Genomic DNA, 17,136 nt, shown 5'->3' on the forward strand with positions numbered 1-17,136 from the left:
TTATATGTTTATATATTTAAGTGTTTTCTTTTGTAATGTAAGACAGAATCAATCACATACATATGTAAATATACATATGTAGTTTAGTGTTTCAAATTCAAGATTATATATATTTGATACATGTTCATCCTTAGTCACTGAGGTCTCTTTTCTAAATAACTTGCCAACAAATGCTTTTTCATCATAATGGATTACTACTGAAGATTTACTGGAAAAATCAAAAGAATACTGAGTTAATGAGTGGCAGATTAATAGGAACATTCTAATATCCTGTTAGAATGCCAGAAAAAATACCACCTGTATGCAAATACATAGAGGAAAAAGTCTAGGAAAAGAACTTGAAAGAAACTGAAAAACCACAAAAAAAGGACTTCCTGGTGTAAAATTGGGTAAATGGATTAGCTAGCCTCACATTAGAAGGTGCTTCCAGCAGTAGATCTGATGCCATGGATTAAAATAAATAACCTTCAAAAGTTAACAAAACAAACTGACTCAAGGTATAAATGCTATAGAATTATTCACTTGTGATTGTTCTATTCCTAAGCTCTTGAACACATTAAGGCATATAATGCTTTATTTTTACTATGCACTTGAATTCCTCCCCACCCCACTCTTGAGGTTTTTGTTGTAGAATGAAAATTCCAGTAATGCTCTTTAAAATCCTATAATGATGGAATGGTTTCAAGATTTATATTACACTGGTTGGTTTATTTATTTATTTGTCTATTTTGTTTATTCATTTATTTGTTTGTGTGTTTGGAGGCGAGGCCTTTCTATCTCACTCAGACTGGAAATGTAGCCCGATCCCACTACCGATCAGCAGGAAGGTTTGAAACTTGATCTCTCTCCTATTTGTGCTGATTTGCCCGTCCTTAGTCCGCCTGATGCCCCCTCACTCTCAATTTCATATTGGTACTAGTCTTAGTGTGGGCAAGATATCAAATAGTTTCTAGCCCTACTGAAGCTCAGAATTCCTGAGACCTAGAGAGATTCACTAACCTCAGCTTTCCTCAATAGCAGGTATTACAAGTACACACTACCATGCCATGTTGTTTATTTTTTTTAATATGTATTACTGTGAATAGGAGAAAACAAGAGAGTTTGAATACATTGGCATTTAAAGAATTTTTAAATTAAAATTCATTGGAACTGTTCAATGAATCATTCAACATTTTTGTGTTTTTCAAAATTGTGCTTGAAAAACAAATCTCTTGGTTTAAAAGAATGCTCACTATAAAACTGAAACTTTTCAGAATAGTATTTGCAGCACATTGGAATCTGCATTACCTCAACAGCTTAAAATAAACCAGAAGATTTTCGAGAACCTTGGGCTACAATCACAAAAGTAACAATGTTTACTCAGTCAAATTGACTCCCTGAATGGCGACCTCAGAGCACCATCTAGTGGATGAATGTGAAATAACAAAAGAAAGTAATTTTAAAGAGCTGGGGTCTTCTCACCACCTACTTCTACACTTCAGCAGGTCTCTGAACTCCCTATTGTGGTCACTCCGTCCAGTAATGGAATTGGTGAACTATTAGTGCTTGATCCTATGACTCCTGGCTACATCTTCCTATACATCACCCACAAGGCATCTACCCCCTGGGCCACCTTCTAAATCATATCCTTCAGTCAACTGTGTTATTGTAAAGATGCGATCTACTGGAGAATATTGTTTATAAAAAGCCTCCCTGTTCTCAAAACCCTCATCAAAGATCAATGCATGTGTAAATTACTCTCATAAAATTTTGGTCAATATAGGAAAGTAACCATCTGAAAGAGTAATTATAGATATTCTCTTAATTGCCTTGGGTTTGGGAACAAGGTCTGTGATTTTTTTCCCCATGCTATTGGTATCTTTCCCTCTTTCAGATATCTTGAAAATTGATCCCTCAATGCTCTTGAAATTGTATTTCTTCCAGCACTAACTTTCTCCGTGTATAGTTGGTTTAGTCCATTTTCTCTTGATTGATTTTTTTAATGACATTTCTACTTTCTCAAGAAACATATTGATTATTTTGACATTAAGAATACAAATCTGGTGACTCTCCCATTTTTTAAAAAAATCACCACGGGGAGGCGCAGTGAATAAAGCACTAGCCCTGGAACCAGGAGGACCTGAGTTCAAATCTAGCCTCAAGACACTTGACACTTTCTAGCTGTGTGACCCTGGGCAAGTCACTTAACCCTCATTGTCCAGGAAAAAAAAAATACCACAAATTCTCTCTAGTGCCTACAAAATCTCAATGTTTTTAAGGTATATTTCTTCAAGATATTTTAATCTAGCTGTCGTTCTCTAGCTCTTTGAAGCAATTTATATCTGGCCAATATTCATTGGAGTAGAGGATACATCTATATAATCAATTAATATATATTAAGTGCCTGTTATGTGCCAGGCATTGTGCTAAAGGCTGGGGTTACAAAACCAGGCAAAAGACAACCCCTGCCCTCAAGGAGCTTGAAATATAATGGAAGAGACAATACGCAAACAAATTTTATAGCCATACATATGATACACGTATGATATATATGTGTGTGATAATATAGAAAATGGGACACTATAATTAAGAGGACTTAGGAAAGGTTTCCTGAAGCAAATGGGACTTTAGTTGGGACCTAAAGGAAGCCAGACAAGTCAGTAGAAGAAGCTAATGAGGGAAAGTGTTCCAGACATGCATGGAGACGCCCAGAGGAAAAACCCAGATTCAAGAGATGGAGTATCTTGTCCATAGAACAGGCAGCCAGTTTTACTGAATCCAAGAGTATGTAGCAGGGCATAAAGCATGAGAAGACTGGAAATGTAGAAAGGGCACTACTCTGAAGGGCTCTGAATGCCCAAAAGAACATTTTGTATTTGATCCTGGGGCAATAGGGAGTCACTGGAATATATTGAAGTGGTGGCAGAAGAGGGGTGGGGAGGTAACATGATTGTTCCTAAGCTTTACTGTGTGATTCAGGTACTGACCTCAGTGAAGGAAAGTTTGTAGACAACTGCTACTGGGATTTGAATTGAATAGCATGAACCTCAAAGGAAGAGAAGTTACTACAGGATTGAGGTAGGGGGAGAACCTGAAAGTGACAGTGGGGAGGCAGGAGTATTCCAACTCCCCTACCTCAACCAGGGAGCCCAAGAGAGTGAGTGAAGGTGCAGCTGGTACTAAAAAGGGTGGCCAAGGAGCTTATGTCTTCAGGGGGGAGCCAAATTTCAGTAAGATCTAGTAAAGTGTTATTATTGCTATTATAATCTGCTGAAATGAAATAATAGATTTCCGGACCCAGTGAAATATTAAATGTCTTGGGAAGGCAAAACATATTTTTAGTAGTTGATATTGTATCATATGTATCTAGAGAGGTATCATGGTGTTAAGTGGATAAAGAGATAGGCTTAGAGCTAGGAGCACCTGGGCCCAAGTCACACATCTGAAATATATTGGTTATGTGGCCCTGGACAAGTCACTTAACCTTTTTCTGCTCTATGTATCAATTCTCTGAGACTATACGTTACAGAAGAGCAATACTAGGTTCTGATAGTTGAGATTTCACCTTATCTTGCATGGAAGCAGGGCTTCAAGCCACTTCCCAGCCATCTCTGCTTCATGTGTCCAGGTCACTCCTCTTGTTATTTTGCTGTATAGTCTTCCCCCGTTAGAATGTAAACTCTTTGAGGGCACGGATTATATTGATAACTTATTTATGCATCCCCATCTCTTAACACAGTGCCTGAAGCGCAAATAATACTTAATAAAGACTTTATCAATCACTATTCCCTATCCCTATGTTTGGAACTAGAAATAGATCCTGCATGGGCAGATTATTTTTCCTTATTTCATTGGACTGTTTTCTAAAGTGCTTGCTGTTTGATTTACATTGCAGCTTTTTTTAATACTTTTTTGTTTCTTATACATGTACACCATTCTTGCTAATACCATCTTTTTTTCCTTAAATCTCTTGCCTCCTTATTCATGGAAGTCTTTTCCATTCCTCTTCTTATTACTTTGACATATATATATATATATATATATATATATATATATATATATATATATATATATATATATATATAAGATGTAGTCTATATATATATATATATATATATAAGATGTAGTCACATTCCTGGAAGGGAAGGCTATATCTATAACTATGCCAAAGAAGGGGCATTTAGACATTGAATGAGACACTTTTTAGGCAAGAAGAGTAAGGGCATCAAAGATCCTACAAAAGGCACCACCCTGACCTAATACATAAAACACTAATACATTGTACATAAAATATATAGTGAAAGTTTTTATTATAAATTAGTTACACAATGACAATTTGAATTTACATCACTTCCTCTGTTTTAATGTTCTTATAACATGAAGCGTTTATAAGAAAACCAATATTTTGCGGTCACCAAAGATTTGTATAAATGAGAATTTCCCAGCATTGAAAATACCCCTAAATAAAGTCAGATGCCTCGGAGCTAAATAAAGAAATGAGAAGTTTTTATCATTAAATTTTAAAATGAAATTGTTAGCATAAATATAGCTTGACATTTTTTATTATTAGGTTACCCTATGCTACAAGTTACCTTGCAAGACATGTATGAATACCTTTTAGTTTGAGGGGGTTTATGTGGTTTTCTGTTTAGTTATATTTTGGATTAGGTCCAGACCTCTGATTTCATCATTACAGGAAACTCTCTCCACTGAAAAAAATCTGCAACTATTTGGAGGCAGATCTTAAATGCAGGTCTTCCAGTCTGCAAAGCTGGCCTTCTATGCAATAGGCCTCTTGGCTTTCAGTTTGCAAAGTATTACAATGAAAAAAATCTATTTGATAAGTCAAAAACATGAGCCTATACCTCCCATCTAGCATACACAGAAGAGCAAATTTTGGTGCTTTATAAATAAATTCCATGTAGCAGATTCCCAAAATAAACTAATCAGACTAAATCATTAGCAGCAGACTACAGTGAGAGGGATGGAGGTAAATAAAAAGCAGTCTCAGAGAATAACCATTTATACTGCTAAGAAGGAAGCAGAAAAGAAAGGTAGTAAGAAAACAGCCTTTTGCCCTTTTGTGTGTTGTTTCCTTCAATGGAAAAGAAGTCACTTATAGTCAAGATTCAGAAATACTCAAAATTATGTTAAAATAACTATTGTTTCTTATTTTTCCCAGAAGAGTTTGCTGTCAAGAGCCTATTTGTGCATATAATAATCCAGAAAACCCTAAAGGTTTTCTGGGCCTAGCTTTCTTGTGACATATTTCTGCTTTGTATATACTCCTTCATCCTGCCTAACACTTCCTTCCCTTTTTGGAATCTTCTATGACTGAAACATTCTGTACTTGAAAGCTCAACACTCCTATACACATCCCCAGTGGGTGCCTCCCTGACTTTAATGTCAGAAATAGGGGGGGAAATCAACCATGTTTCCCCCATACAAGCCCTATACTTGCCTTCATTGTGACCACTCAAGTTGTCTGGGAAAGACCCTAATGAACTAGGAGTGAGACAATCCTACTATATAATCTATGTATTAGGTCAGGCTGGTGCATATTGTAGGATTATTGATGTCCTTCCTCTTGTTGCCTAAAAAGTATCTCATCCAAGGCCTAGGTGCCACTTCCTTAGCTGTTTGGATATAGCCTGTTCTTTCAAGACTCTGAGCACATTAAGTTGTGCCTTATGCCCCTCTTTATGTGAGTTAAATATATAAAGGTTGACTGATTTCATCATCACTGAACAGTCTGCCACTTCTATACAAATCTTTATGTCTCCAGAAGTAGCTGCAATAGGCTACAACAGTGAGAAATCAGTCCAGGATAGACAAATATTATCCAGGATTCTTTCTACTACAATATTCTCCCTGTAATAAATTGTCCAATTACAATATTTCCATTAGCAATGGAAAAGTATTGACCTTTCCTGTAATTTGTCAAGCTTCTATTTGTGAAGTCTCAAAATGCAAATGTTCAGGAAACTCTCCTCCTCAGGACTGACTGTCACACATCAAGGCCTGAAAATTAAATGACACTCCAGTAACTACACTTGCTGGTCATTTTTTGTTGTGGTTTTACAATTGCAGTTATGTCATTAAGCAGCAAAATATGTCTCATTTGAAGAAATGATTCTGCCAAACTAATCACCTTGTGAAGGGACCTACTCTACTTTAAGACAAAAAAAATTTTCAGAAAGTTTTCCTTAAAGTCAACCTAAATATCTATGTATCAGAAAACCCAGGGAAAGGATGAAATTTAACCTACCTAGACTTCAGGAAGTGGCGGAGGCGGGGGGGGGGGGGGGGGGGGGGGGGGGGGGGGGGCGCGCGGAGCAGGGGGCAGGCAGGATAATCAGTGTTACACATGTGAAATTGATTTTTGAACTATGTAAGGCTTTACATTTACCCCAATTAAATTTCATTTTTCAAAGATTAGCACCAACACTCTAACCTACCAAGATATTTTTTGTTTCCTTTTGACAATTCTCTCAGCTTTGTTTCACCTGCAGATTTGGTAGGAAAACCATAGCTGCCTTTGATCCAATCATCAATCAGAATTATAAAACAAAAACAGATATAGATTTCCTAGGGGTACTATATTGGAGATCTCTTTCCAAACTAACTTAGAAACACTGATGATGATTTTGTGTTAAAGGTCAAAGCCATCAAACCAGTTCTGAATCTACATCATTGCATATTGTCTACCCTACATTTCCCCACCCATTCTTCAAAAAAAGAATGGAATGCTTTTAAAATGTTTTGCTAAAATCTAGATAGGTCATATCTGGAATATTCCCCATATTTACCAATCTCTTTCTTAGATGTTTACTAATTATCACTTCAATACATTGTAGAATTTTGTTAATAATTGAAGTCAAACTCATTGACCTATGCTAATATAAATTATTTAGCCACACAACTGAATAAGATTTTTCTGCCTTTTATTTATTTTCATAAGAAAATCAGTTGTGAAGTTTTGACACTCTTTAACTATAACAGTAAGAATTGTTTTCATTTATAGTAACTCTTTTCAGAGTAGTCAAAAACTCTTCCCATCTATTGGGGAATGACTGAACAAATTGTGGTATGTGAATGTAAAGAGATATCAGTTAACCATAAAAGATGATAAAATGTACAGTTTCAGAGGAAATCAGTAAAATCTCTGAACTGATGTAGAGTGAAATGAGAAGAACCAGAAGAGCAATTTATACAATGACAAAAATATTATAGATACAGGGAGCAACTAAGTGGCGCAGTGGATAAAGTACCGGCCCTGGATTCAGGAGGACATGAGTTCAAATACAACCTCAGACACTTGACACTTAGTAGCTGTGTGACACTGGGCAAGTCACTTAGCCCTAATTGCCCTGCAAAAAACCCAAAATATTATAGATAAAGATGACTTGAAAAGGCTTTAGAACTCTGATTAAAGCAATTATAAGTCATGTGTTTAGAGGACTAAAGACAAAGCATGATACCAACCTCCTGCCAGCAAAGTAATGAACTTAAAAATGAGTCCAGAATGAAACATTCATTTCTAGATTTGGTAAGTATGGGCTTTGCTTTGCTAGACTATGTGTGTTTGGTTTAAGGTTGTTTTTTTTTTTTAATTTTTCAATTTGAATAGCAGTGGAAGGGAGAGATATAAACAATTGTAAAATAAATAAATATAATTTTAAAAGAAAAGAGCTATTTTTGCCATTTCTCTTTTCTTCATCACCTGTTGTTTTCTCTGCTATTTCTCTTCTTCCTCTCCATCTTACTTTCTTGTGTTATGTTTCCTTTTTCTTTGGCACAATGAAGATAATTAAAGTAAAACACTGCAAAACCTAAAGTAATATATAAATATGTATAATTTAAGATTCTAAATCGCTGATAAAATGGGTTTAGGTTTTTAAGGGTTTATTGAAAGATAGAAAGAGAAAGATTGAGAACAGAATTCCAACAGCATGGCAATCCTATCTTTCCTCAATTTTCCTGTGAAGTCCTCTGCCACCGCCACCACCACCATGAAGTCAGGAACCCAAAAAGAGACGGAGCTCTCTACGCAGGCCCTCCTTCCTCCTTCCTGTCCCCTCCCAGAAAATGGGAGGTTCCTCAAGTTGATTGGCTGGTAGCCTTGATAGACAGTACCCAAGAGCAAACATCACTTCCTGACGCCAAGGAAAAGCCTCATGGCTTTGCCCTCTGAGGCATTCTCCTCATGGTGGAGCTTTCCTATAGTAAGTCTCCAGTAGGTGGTGTTCCAATCATTACAAATATCAGTTATTATCATTAATATCATTATCTGAGTTTCTCTTATCTAAGAATCCCAAAGCACTTTTCAAATATGTTATTTTACTTAAAACTCACAGGATATTAACCCCAAAATGAAGTAGTTTGCTCCAGGCCAGGATTTTAACCCAAATCTTCCAATTCCCAAATCCCTGCTATTTTCACTATACCCTATTGCTTCTTATTTTTTAGATGTACTTTTTCTTGGTCTCAGAAATTATCAGGGAAAGTATTTCACAATTTTTCTAGTTTTCTTCAGAATTTCTGTCTCAGAGACCATTGGAGCCTTACCTCAAATTCCATCTATTTTCTTCATTTAAGAATCCTTTCAATTATTTTTAGTCTCAGACAGTGGAGCAACAGATACAGGTTTCTGTAATGGTTAATAGGGTTCAAGGCCTGAGGGTATTGATTAGAAGAAGATGAAAATCAGTTGTGAAGTTTTGACACCCTTTAATTATAAAGATCCCTTTCACCCCATAACAAAACCCAAAAACTTTTACTAAACAACAGAAAATTCTAGTCACTTATTTGTTGGTCTGTCCTGAGCAATACAATGACTACCTGGATTATAAAGTTATATTTTTATTCTCATCCTGACTAGGGGTTTCTATAGGCAGAAAGTATAATCTAGGAGCCTTAGGGAATGAAGTTAAATGTCAAATACAAGATCTTTTACTAGGAAGCCAAGATGACAGAATAGAAGAGCAATCATCCAAGCTTTCCCAACATTCCTGTCCAAACAACTCTAAAATAATGCCTCAAATTTAATTTTGGAGGGGCAGAGCCAATAAAAGATAAGCCCAAGACAATATAGGAGGTCAGAAAGAGAGATTTGTGACATGGAGGTGGAGGCTGACCCTGAGTACTTGTGGATGAATCACCAGTGGTGGAACTAAGTGGTGGTGACAGAAGCAGCAAAAGCTTCAGGAGCTATCAAGCCACAGATAGTAAAGGGACCTGGCAAATTGTCAGAAATGGATTATAGGGGCAGCTAGGTGGCGCAGTGGATAAAGCACTGGCCTTGGATTCAGGAGTACCTGAGTTCAAATCCAGCCTCAGACACTTGACACTTAACTAGCTGTGTGACCCTGGGCAAGTCACTTAACCCCCATTGCCCTGCAAAAATTAAAAAAAAAAAAGAAACGGATTATAGGATACCCCTATGCTACACTGGATGTACGACCAGATAATATTTGGCAACTTCATTCCTGTAAGAAATAATAAACAAGATGGCTTCTGAAAAACTTATGAAGACATCTATGAACTCATGCAAATTAAAGTGAATAGAACCAGAAGAACATTGTAGAGAGTAACAGCAATATTGTAAGGATGATCAACTGTGAAAGACCGAGCTGCTCTGATCAAGACAATGAGCCAATGCAATTCCAAAGGACCTATGATGAAAAAATGCTATCTGTGTCCAGAAAGAGAACAGATGAACTCTGAATGCAGATCAAAGCATACTTTTGAAATTCTCTTTATTTTTCTTGGGGGATGTTTGTATGTTTTCTTTTGCAACATGACTTATTGTGAATATATGTTTATGTGACCTCATATGTATAATTGGTATCAAATTACTTTCTCAAATCAAGGGGACGGGCAAGAGCAAAGGAGAAAATTTGGAACTCAATTTTTTTTAATTAATGTTAAAAATGTTTACATGTAATTGGGAAATATTTAGTAAGGTAAATAATGCATTTTAAAATAGAAATAAAATTTGCAAAGCGCTTTAAAAAATAAAGCAAGTTTTAAGACTCCAGGTTAAGAACACCTACCCTAAGAGGACAGAGATAGTAAACATTTTGCCAGGAGAAGTCCCAAGACAAGAATATACATGGTACCCAAGCCATAGAAGCACAGGAACAATTGAGTGAAGAAGTGGCATGGCTAGTATGCTGCCACCATAAAGGGATGCTATCTCAGACAGAAACTTTATATGAAATGTAATTTACCAACATCTTTTGCTGCTCACTCCAGATGAAACTATAATGGTTCCTGTCCTACTCCATACAGAAACACCCCACCTTATTTGGGTCCACTGTTCCAGGCTCTATTTCATAATTCCTATCTAACCCTCTGGAGTTATTTTATCCCAGTAAAGTTTTAGTTTGGTCTACCATGGCATTGTACTTATCCTTTTGAATCATGGAAGGATATTAATTTGTTGTTCATAATTATCATCATACATAGATCTCATCACCAGGGGAAATAAGTGTCTAACATTTAGACCCGAAATTGAGGACAAATAGACAGATATAGAAAGCATGTTGGCATGCAACAGGCAAATAATGCTAAGCAGAGCTGTTTCCTCCTGATACGGAGTATGACCAACCTTGAGTACAAATGGAAGAGGGATTTCCTATAATGATGGTCAGATTCCCTAGATAGTCTTCTTTGCATATGACATTATGTTGATCAAGTCCAAGAACACTTTTGAAAGCCTCCTGAATGAGATTTATCATCACTGAAAGAGGTTCACCTAACAATACACAGGTGAAAAGATAAGTGGATGAAGAATTATTGAGAAGTCCTAATGGATAAAGTGCTGAACTTGGAGTTCAGCTCCTTCCTCAGACACTTCCTAACTGTGTGATGCCAGGCAAATGACTTAACCTCTGTCTAAATCAGCTTCCTTATCTGTAAAATGGGGATAATAAGAATAGCACCTACCTCCCAAGGTTTTCATAAGGATCAAATGAGATAAAATACATAAAGCACTTTGGAAACCCTAAAGTACTTTAGAAACATTAGCTATTATTATCATTATTAAATGGAGTTTGATAAAAAAAAATCCATACAGTGTGTCCATCATTGCCTTTATCTTGAATAATTACTACAAATGAATACTGTTCTGGGCTAGGAATTGAACAGGAGAAGACAAAGTTGCTTAGTTACCTTTGGTAATTGAACAGTTCTTTTAATTGCTCTAAACTTCTTTAAATAAAGATCCATTTTTGGAGGCAGTTAAATGACTTGCTCAGGGTCACACAGTTGAGGGTGAATAAAGGTCCATTTTTTAACACTCATATTTTTCCCAGTGATTTTGTGTATCTGTGAGTCATGAAACATTGAAATTTTCAAAGAATTGAAGTTGAGGGTTACCAAAAAGGGCAGTGGAGAACTATAGGGTGGGCATGAGTAAGATGAAACACATCATAAATAAATTATTCATGGAATACTGTATGAAACATGTCATTAACAACATATATAAGCAAGAAAGATAGATGGAATGTTAATGTGGGGCAATCAAGAGGTAAATTATAAATAGCCCACTGGTGACAACTTAATGTCACGAGAATGAGAGAGCCCTCAGAGCACATTGAGGTGGATTTGAAGATCATATATAGGCAAGAATGGTACAAGATAAGTAGGTATGGATGAGTGCAATCTACAGAACTGCATGGAGTAGGACAGATTCTTTGCAGTGTGTTCCCTTTCAAATATTCTATTTTCCAGACAAACTGGCCTACTTGCAATTCCCTGACCTTGACCTTCCATAATCTACCTCTTACATCTTTATACAACAGTCTTCCATGCTTGGAATGCTACCCTCCCCCCCATCCCCCAACCTCACCTTCCCCTCTTAGAATCCTTATGTTCCTTAAAGAATCGCCTCAGGTGCCATATCTTACGTTTAACCATTAAATGTTAATGCTCTCACCTTCGCGAAATTATACCCACATTTACTTATCGAGATGTTGTATATTCATCCACAGCAGAATAACTTGAGGGAAAGGGAATGAACAGTGATAATGCAGGTATCCTAGCACACCTGGGATATACCTTCCTAGGCATGCCTATGTCCCTAAACCACTCCCTAGTCTAAATGTAAATTCTTTGAGATTAATACTTTGCATATAATAGTTGCCTCACCAAGTGTTCGAATGAATGGAATGAAATATAGCTCATGTAAAACCTTCACTTCGGTATCTTTATATGTCAGTGTTCTAGTCAAGAACCTTCCTTGCCCCAGCAGTGAGGCTCTACAGTGATATGGGACCAAACAATAGTAGAAAGAACACTGAATCAGAAGACTTGGAATTGAGTCCTTAACTGTGTGACCTTGGCAAGTCACTTAATTTCAGTGAACCTCTGATTTTCTAAGGGTAAAATAGAAGCACTGTCCACTACATGGTATTACTCAACCTAGCACAGTGCCTGGTACACAGCTGCTGCCTAATAAATGCTTGCTACTTGGTTGATTACCAAGATAATGTTTTATAAATTTGAAGGCACAATGTGCCTATGGAATCATTCTTATCACATTCTTATCTATTTTTGAGAAAACTAAGTGACCTAGTAGACAGAATGCTGGATTTGAAGTCAGATAGCTCTACACATTTGAATCCTGTTTCAGATGCTTCCTTGGTGTATGACTCTAATCAAGTCACTTAACCTTTCTTAACCACTTAACTCTAGCCTTATTTTCCTTATTCATAAAATGGGTGTAATTATGGCCCCTACCAAAGTTGTCATAAGGATCAAACAAGATAATCTATACCAAGCATTTTTAAAACCTTAAATTCCTATACTAGCTACTATTATGGAGAAAAGATATTATTACCACTTTCAAGAGATCCGTTTTATTTTTTTTTTTTAAAGTGAGGCAATTGGAGTTAAGTGACTTGCCCAGGGTCACACAGCTAGTAAGTGTTACGTGTCTGAGGCCGGGTTTGAACTCAGGTACTCCTGACTCCAGGGCCAGTGCCCTATCCACTGCGCCACCTAGCTGCCCCTCAAAAGATTAGAATCAAAAAAAAAAGGATCCGGGCAGCTAGTACGGCCTCAGACACTTAACACTTACTAGCTGTGTGACCCTGGGCAAGTCACTTAACTCTCGCCCCCCCCCCCCCGCAAAAAAAGAGTATTGCTAATGTAAACAACCCAAGATCATAAATGGATTCTTTATAGTTATGAAAATCATTCACATTCACCTTCATGAAATGCTTAAAGGGTTTCATTATTTGGGATACTGTATTCTAAAAGGAGAGAGGAAAGGAAACCGCAAGTATATTTGCAATGAAAAAACGTGGTTCATGCAACAGCTAGCGAGTAATTTAGATATCCCTGCATCTTCGACCCCATAGTTGCCCCATAGTTGGTGCCCACACTTCCTATGCCTGACCAACAATGTCACAATCACATTAAGAAACCATGGCTGGGAGCCTCAGTATGAGAGGCCTCCTAAACTAAACATAGCCCTTTATTTAGAAAAAAACATGGCTCAAATCTCACATGAGGATGAGTCTTCCATCTGTGAAATCTTGGGGGGGCAGGAATCACCACTTTCAACACTCATCTAAAATGGTGCTGCATTGCACAGTGAGTAAAATGTTGTTTTGGGTTGGCATTTCATTCATGCTGTGTCATTTCAGGGTGTACTTGGTCTGTGACCCAGATTCTTCTACTTAGTCTCTTTGCCTAGACTAAGCACAAATGTAGGTCTTGCTTTGGTCTCTACATTTTGCTTTAAAAAGAATTGTACTTGATCTGTGGATTACCCCTGAAATCTGATTATTTCTACTTGAATTCTAAAAGGGAGAAAAGATCCCAGAGAGGACAACCCAGTTGGTTTTTCTAAACTGCAGCCTCCATCTTACTTTATCTGTCTCATGGTATGGGCATGCCTAACCTTGGGATTCCTGTTTCCCAGTTCTAACCTGAATATTAGCAAAGTCCTGTTTTAGCCATTAGTTTTGCCAAAATAATAATAATCATGAAATCATAAAATATTAAATCTGAAAGCGACACAATATTCAATACACATTTTATCTCATGGGAATTTCTTGGGGTCCTGTGTGAACTGTTTGATGCTAAATTCAAAGATGCAAACATAATTTCTCTATCACCGACCCTTATTGAGTGACATTCATTGTGATCTAATTTGTCACTTGTTTGTATTCTTAACTTGTCCAAAAATCAGACTGAACTTTTAGTTTCTAGAATGAAGGATATATTCTCCTTCAAGACAATACTAATATGTGTTCAATCCATCAATCAATTAATCAACAGTTATTAAGTACCTACCATGTACCAGGAGTTGTGTTAAGGTCTGCAGATACAAATTTTTAAACATTTCAAATGTTTCAAAAATCCATTTAAACAAGTATTTATTAAATACCATGTGCCAGGTATTGTAATGGGTGCTATAGATGCAAATACAAAGAATGAAAGAATCCTTATAAACAAGGAATTTATAATCTAATTGGGAAGTCCATAAGTACATGTGTATACAGTAAATATAAAATGAACAAGCACCAAGTGGTTAAATACAAGGTAGTTTTAGAGAGAGGGCACCTGCAGTTGAAGAGATCAGGAAAGGATATATGCAAAACGCACGAGATCTATTACCTTGTTTTTTGGTTTTGTGTTTTTGTTTTCTTTGCAGGGCAATGAGAGCTAAGTGACTTGCCCAGGGTCACACAGCTAGTAAGTGTCAAGTGTCTGAGGCTGGATTTGAACTCAGGTACTCCTGACTCCAGGGCCGGTGCTCTATCCACTGCGCCACCTAGCTGCCCCCAAGATCTATATCTTAAAGAAAGAAGGACGCTATGAGGTGAAGGTGAGGAGGGAGTACATGGCAGGCATAGGGAAAAGCCAAGAGAACAGAGGCATGAAGATAAACGATGGAGTATAGTAATTGGGTAGTACAGGTATTGCTTCAGTAAAGAAGTAAATAGTACAGAAGAAGCCACTACATTTTTAAAAAATCCACTGGCCTTAAAGGAATGGATTCCAGGGAAGAAAAGTGTGACAAGTCAACCATTGCCTAGTTTTTAAAAAGTTTTTCTGATTACCATTATAACATAATTGTGGGGACATTGAGGGATCAATCCCACAAGACATCTGAAAGAAGGGAAGATAGCGTTGGAAAATTTTCAGACTTTATTAATATGGGGAAAAAAGACTATAAGAATAACAACTTTACATATGTGTATATGGGTGGTTACGCCATACATATACAATGTATATATTGGGTTACTATATATAAATATATGTATATGCATACATGTATATATACATATACTATATGTATGTGTGTGTGTATACACATATAGCATAGTATAGTTATATATATACATCATATATGTATATGTAGTTACAATAGATAAAGGGCTTGGGTAGGTGGCCAATTAAATTATGTAGAAATATGATTACGTTGATTACTTCAAGAAGCACAGGAAACAGAATCATCAAATCACTTTTAGAAATTTTAGAGCCATTTAGTCCAACTCATACTTGAAGAGGAAATAATCGCTCCTATAGCATACCCAGTAAATTGTCATCTACTTGAAGATCTCTAAAGATGGAGAACCTCCTACATCACAAGTCAACCCAGTGCACTTTGAGGCAGCTCTGACTGATTGAAAGTTTCTCTTCTATCAAACCTGAATGTTCCGATTTGCATCTTCTAACCCCCAGAAAGTGTACTTCTAGCACTGTCACTCATCAGCCCATATTAGTATTTCTGCCCAATAGCTATCAGTCAGTCTCAATCTGTAAGGACAAAACATTCTTGCCAAAATCTGGGGTTCCAGTTATGTATGAAACATTTCAGAGACATTTGAAACACACAAACAAAAATTCTTGCTTGACATTGAATGAAAAAATTTCAATTTGCCTTATCACCAAATACCCAAATATTCTGTTTATCAAAGTATTCTGTGAAGCACTATTTGGTCCACTTAGAAATGCTTCCTTAAGTTTTTCCTAGCTCATCCTAACTAGTTTTTTGGATTGCAGTGACTCATGGGACTGAACCAAATGGGCCAAATAGTCCATGGTGAAGAGAGAGTTGCTGTAAATGGCAGCTTCCTCCACCATCTTCAAAGAATGGGTTCCACATGTGCCTGATTTGAAAAGGATCATTGGGCACATAAGGACCATCTATTCAGTGACAGGTATTCACACACGGAAAACAGCTGCCACTAATGTTACTTTTCAAAATATTACCTTTGTGTCTGCATGTGCATACATATACGCACATTTAAACAGAAAAAAAACACATTTGAAGTTGTATCATAGTAGGATTTCTTTTAAAAAATGACAACATAAAAACCAGTATTGGTAAAGTATAGTTATTTATGTAGTGATATCTGGCCTCACAGACTTCCCTGTCAGCAAAATAGGCCAGAGTGGAGGAACAGAGCCAGGAGTAAGGAGAAACAGGAAGTACTGTGGTATACTGATTAGCCATGAACCTACCAAGAAAAACAACCACATATCTGCCACATTTTCTATCGAAGCAAAATTGATTACTATGAGGCCAGTTACAGCTGAAATAGCTAAATACATCAATGCAACCAAGCAGCCTGGAGAAACAATCTCATTAGGGTCACAGAAAATGAATGAATGAACCAGAATGCTGAATCCAATTTCAAAGCAGTGTGAGAGGGATAATTTCTAGTGTTCATGGTACTGAACAGCCTGGTGATCCTAATATTCTTGATCACCCTGATCAGAAAACATCTTGTTTTCTTGGTTCAGTTGTGGACCCCATACTTGAAGAAGGATGTTGACAAATGAAAGGCTACGCAGAGGAAGGTTGACTAGAATAATGTGGGGACTTGAAACTCTGCCATGAAGAAATGAAGAAACTGAGGTTGTTAAGCATGAAACAAAGACCAAGTAAGCCATGATGGCTGACTTCAAGTCCTTGTTATATGGAAGGACTAGTTTTATTAACAATAATAGGGGCAGCTAGGTGGTGCAGTGGATAAAGCACCAGCCCTGGATTCAGGAGGACTTGGGTTCAGACACTTGACACTTGCTGGCTGTGTGACCCTGGGCAGGTCACTTGATCCTCATTGCCCCACAAAAAATCCCCCAAAACAAACAAACATATAAAAAACAATGGAAACAATAATAACTGACATT

The sequence above is a fragment of the Dromiciops gliroides genome, chromosome 2 (genome assembly GCF_019393635.1).
Source record: "Dromiciops gliroides isolate mDroGli1 chromosome 2, mDroGli1.pri, whole genome shotgun sequence".
NCBI classification, from domain to species: domain Eukaryota; kingdom Metazoa; phylum Chordata; class Mammalia; order Microbiotheria; family Microbiotheriidae; genus Dromiciops; species Dromiciops gliroides.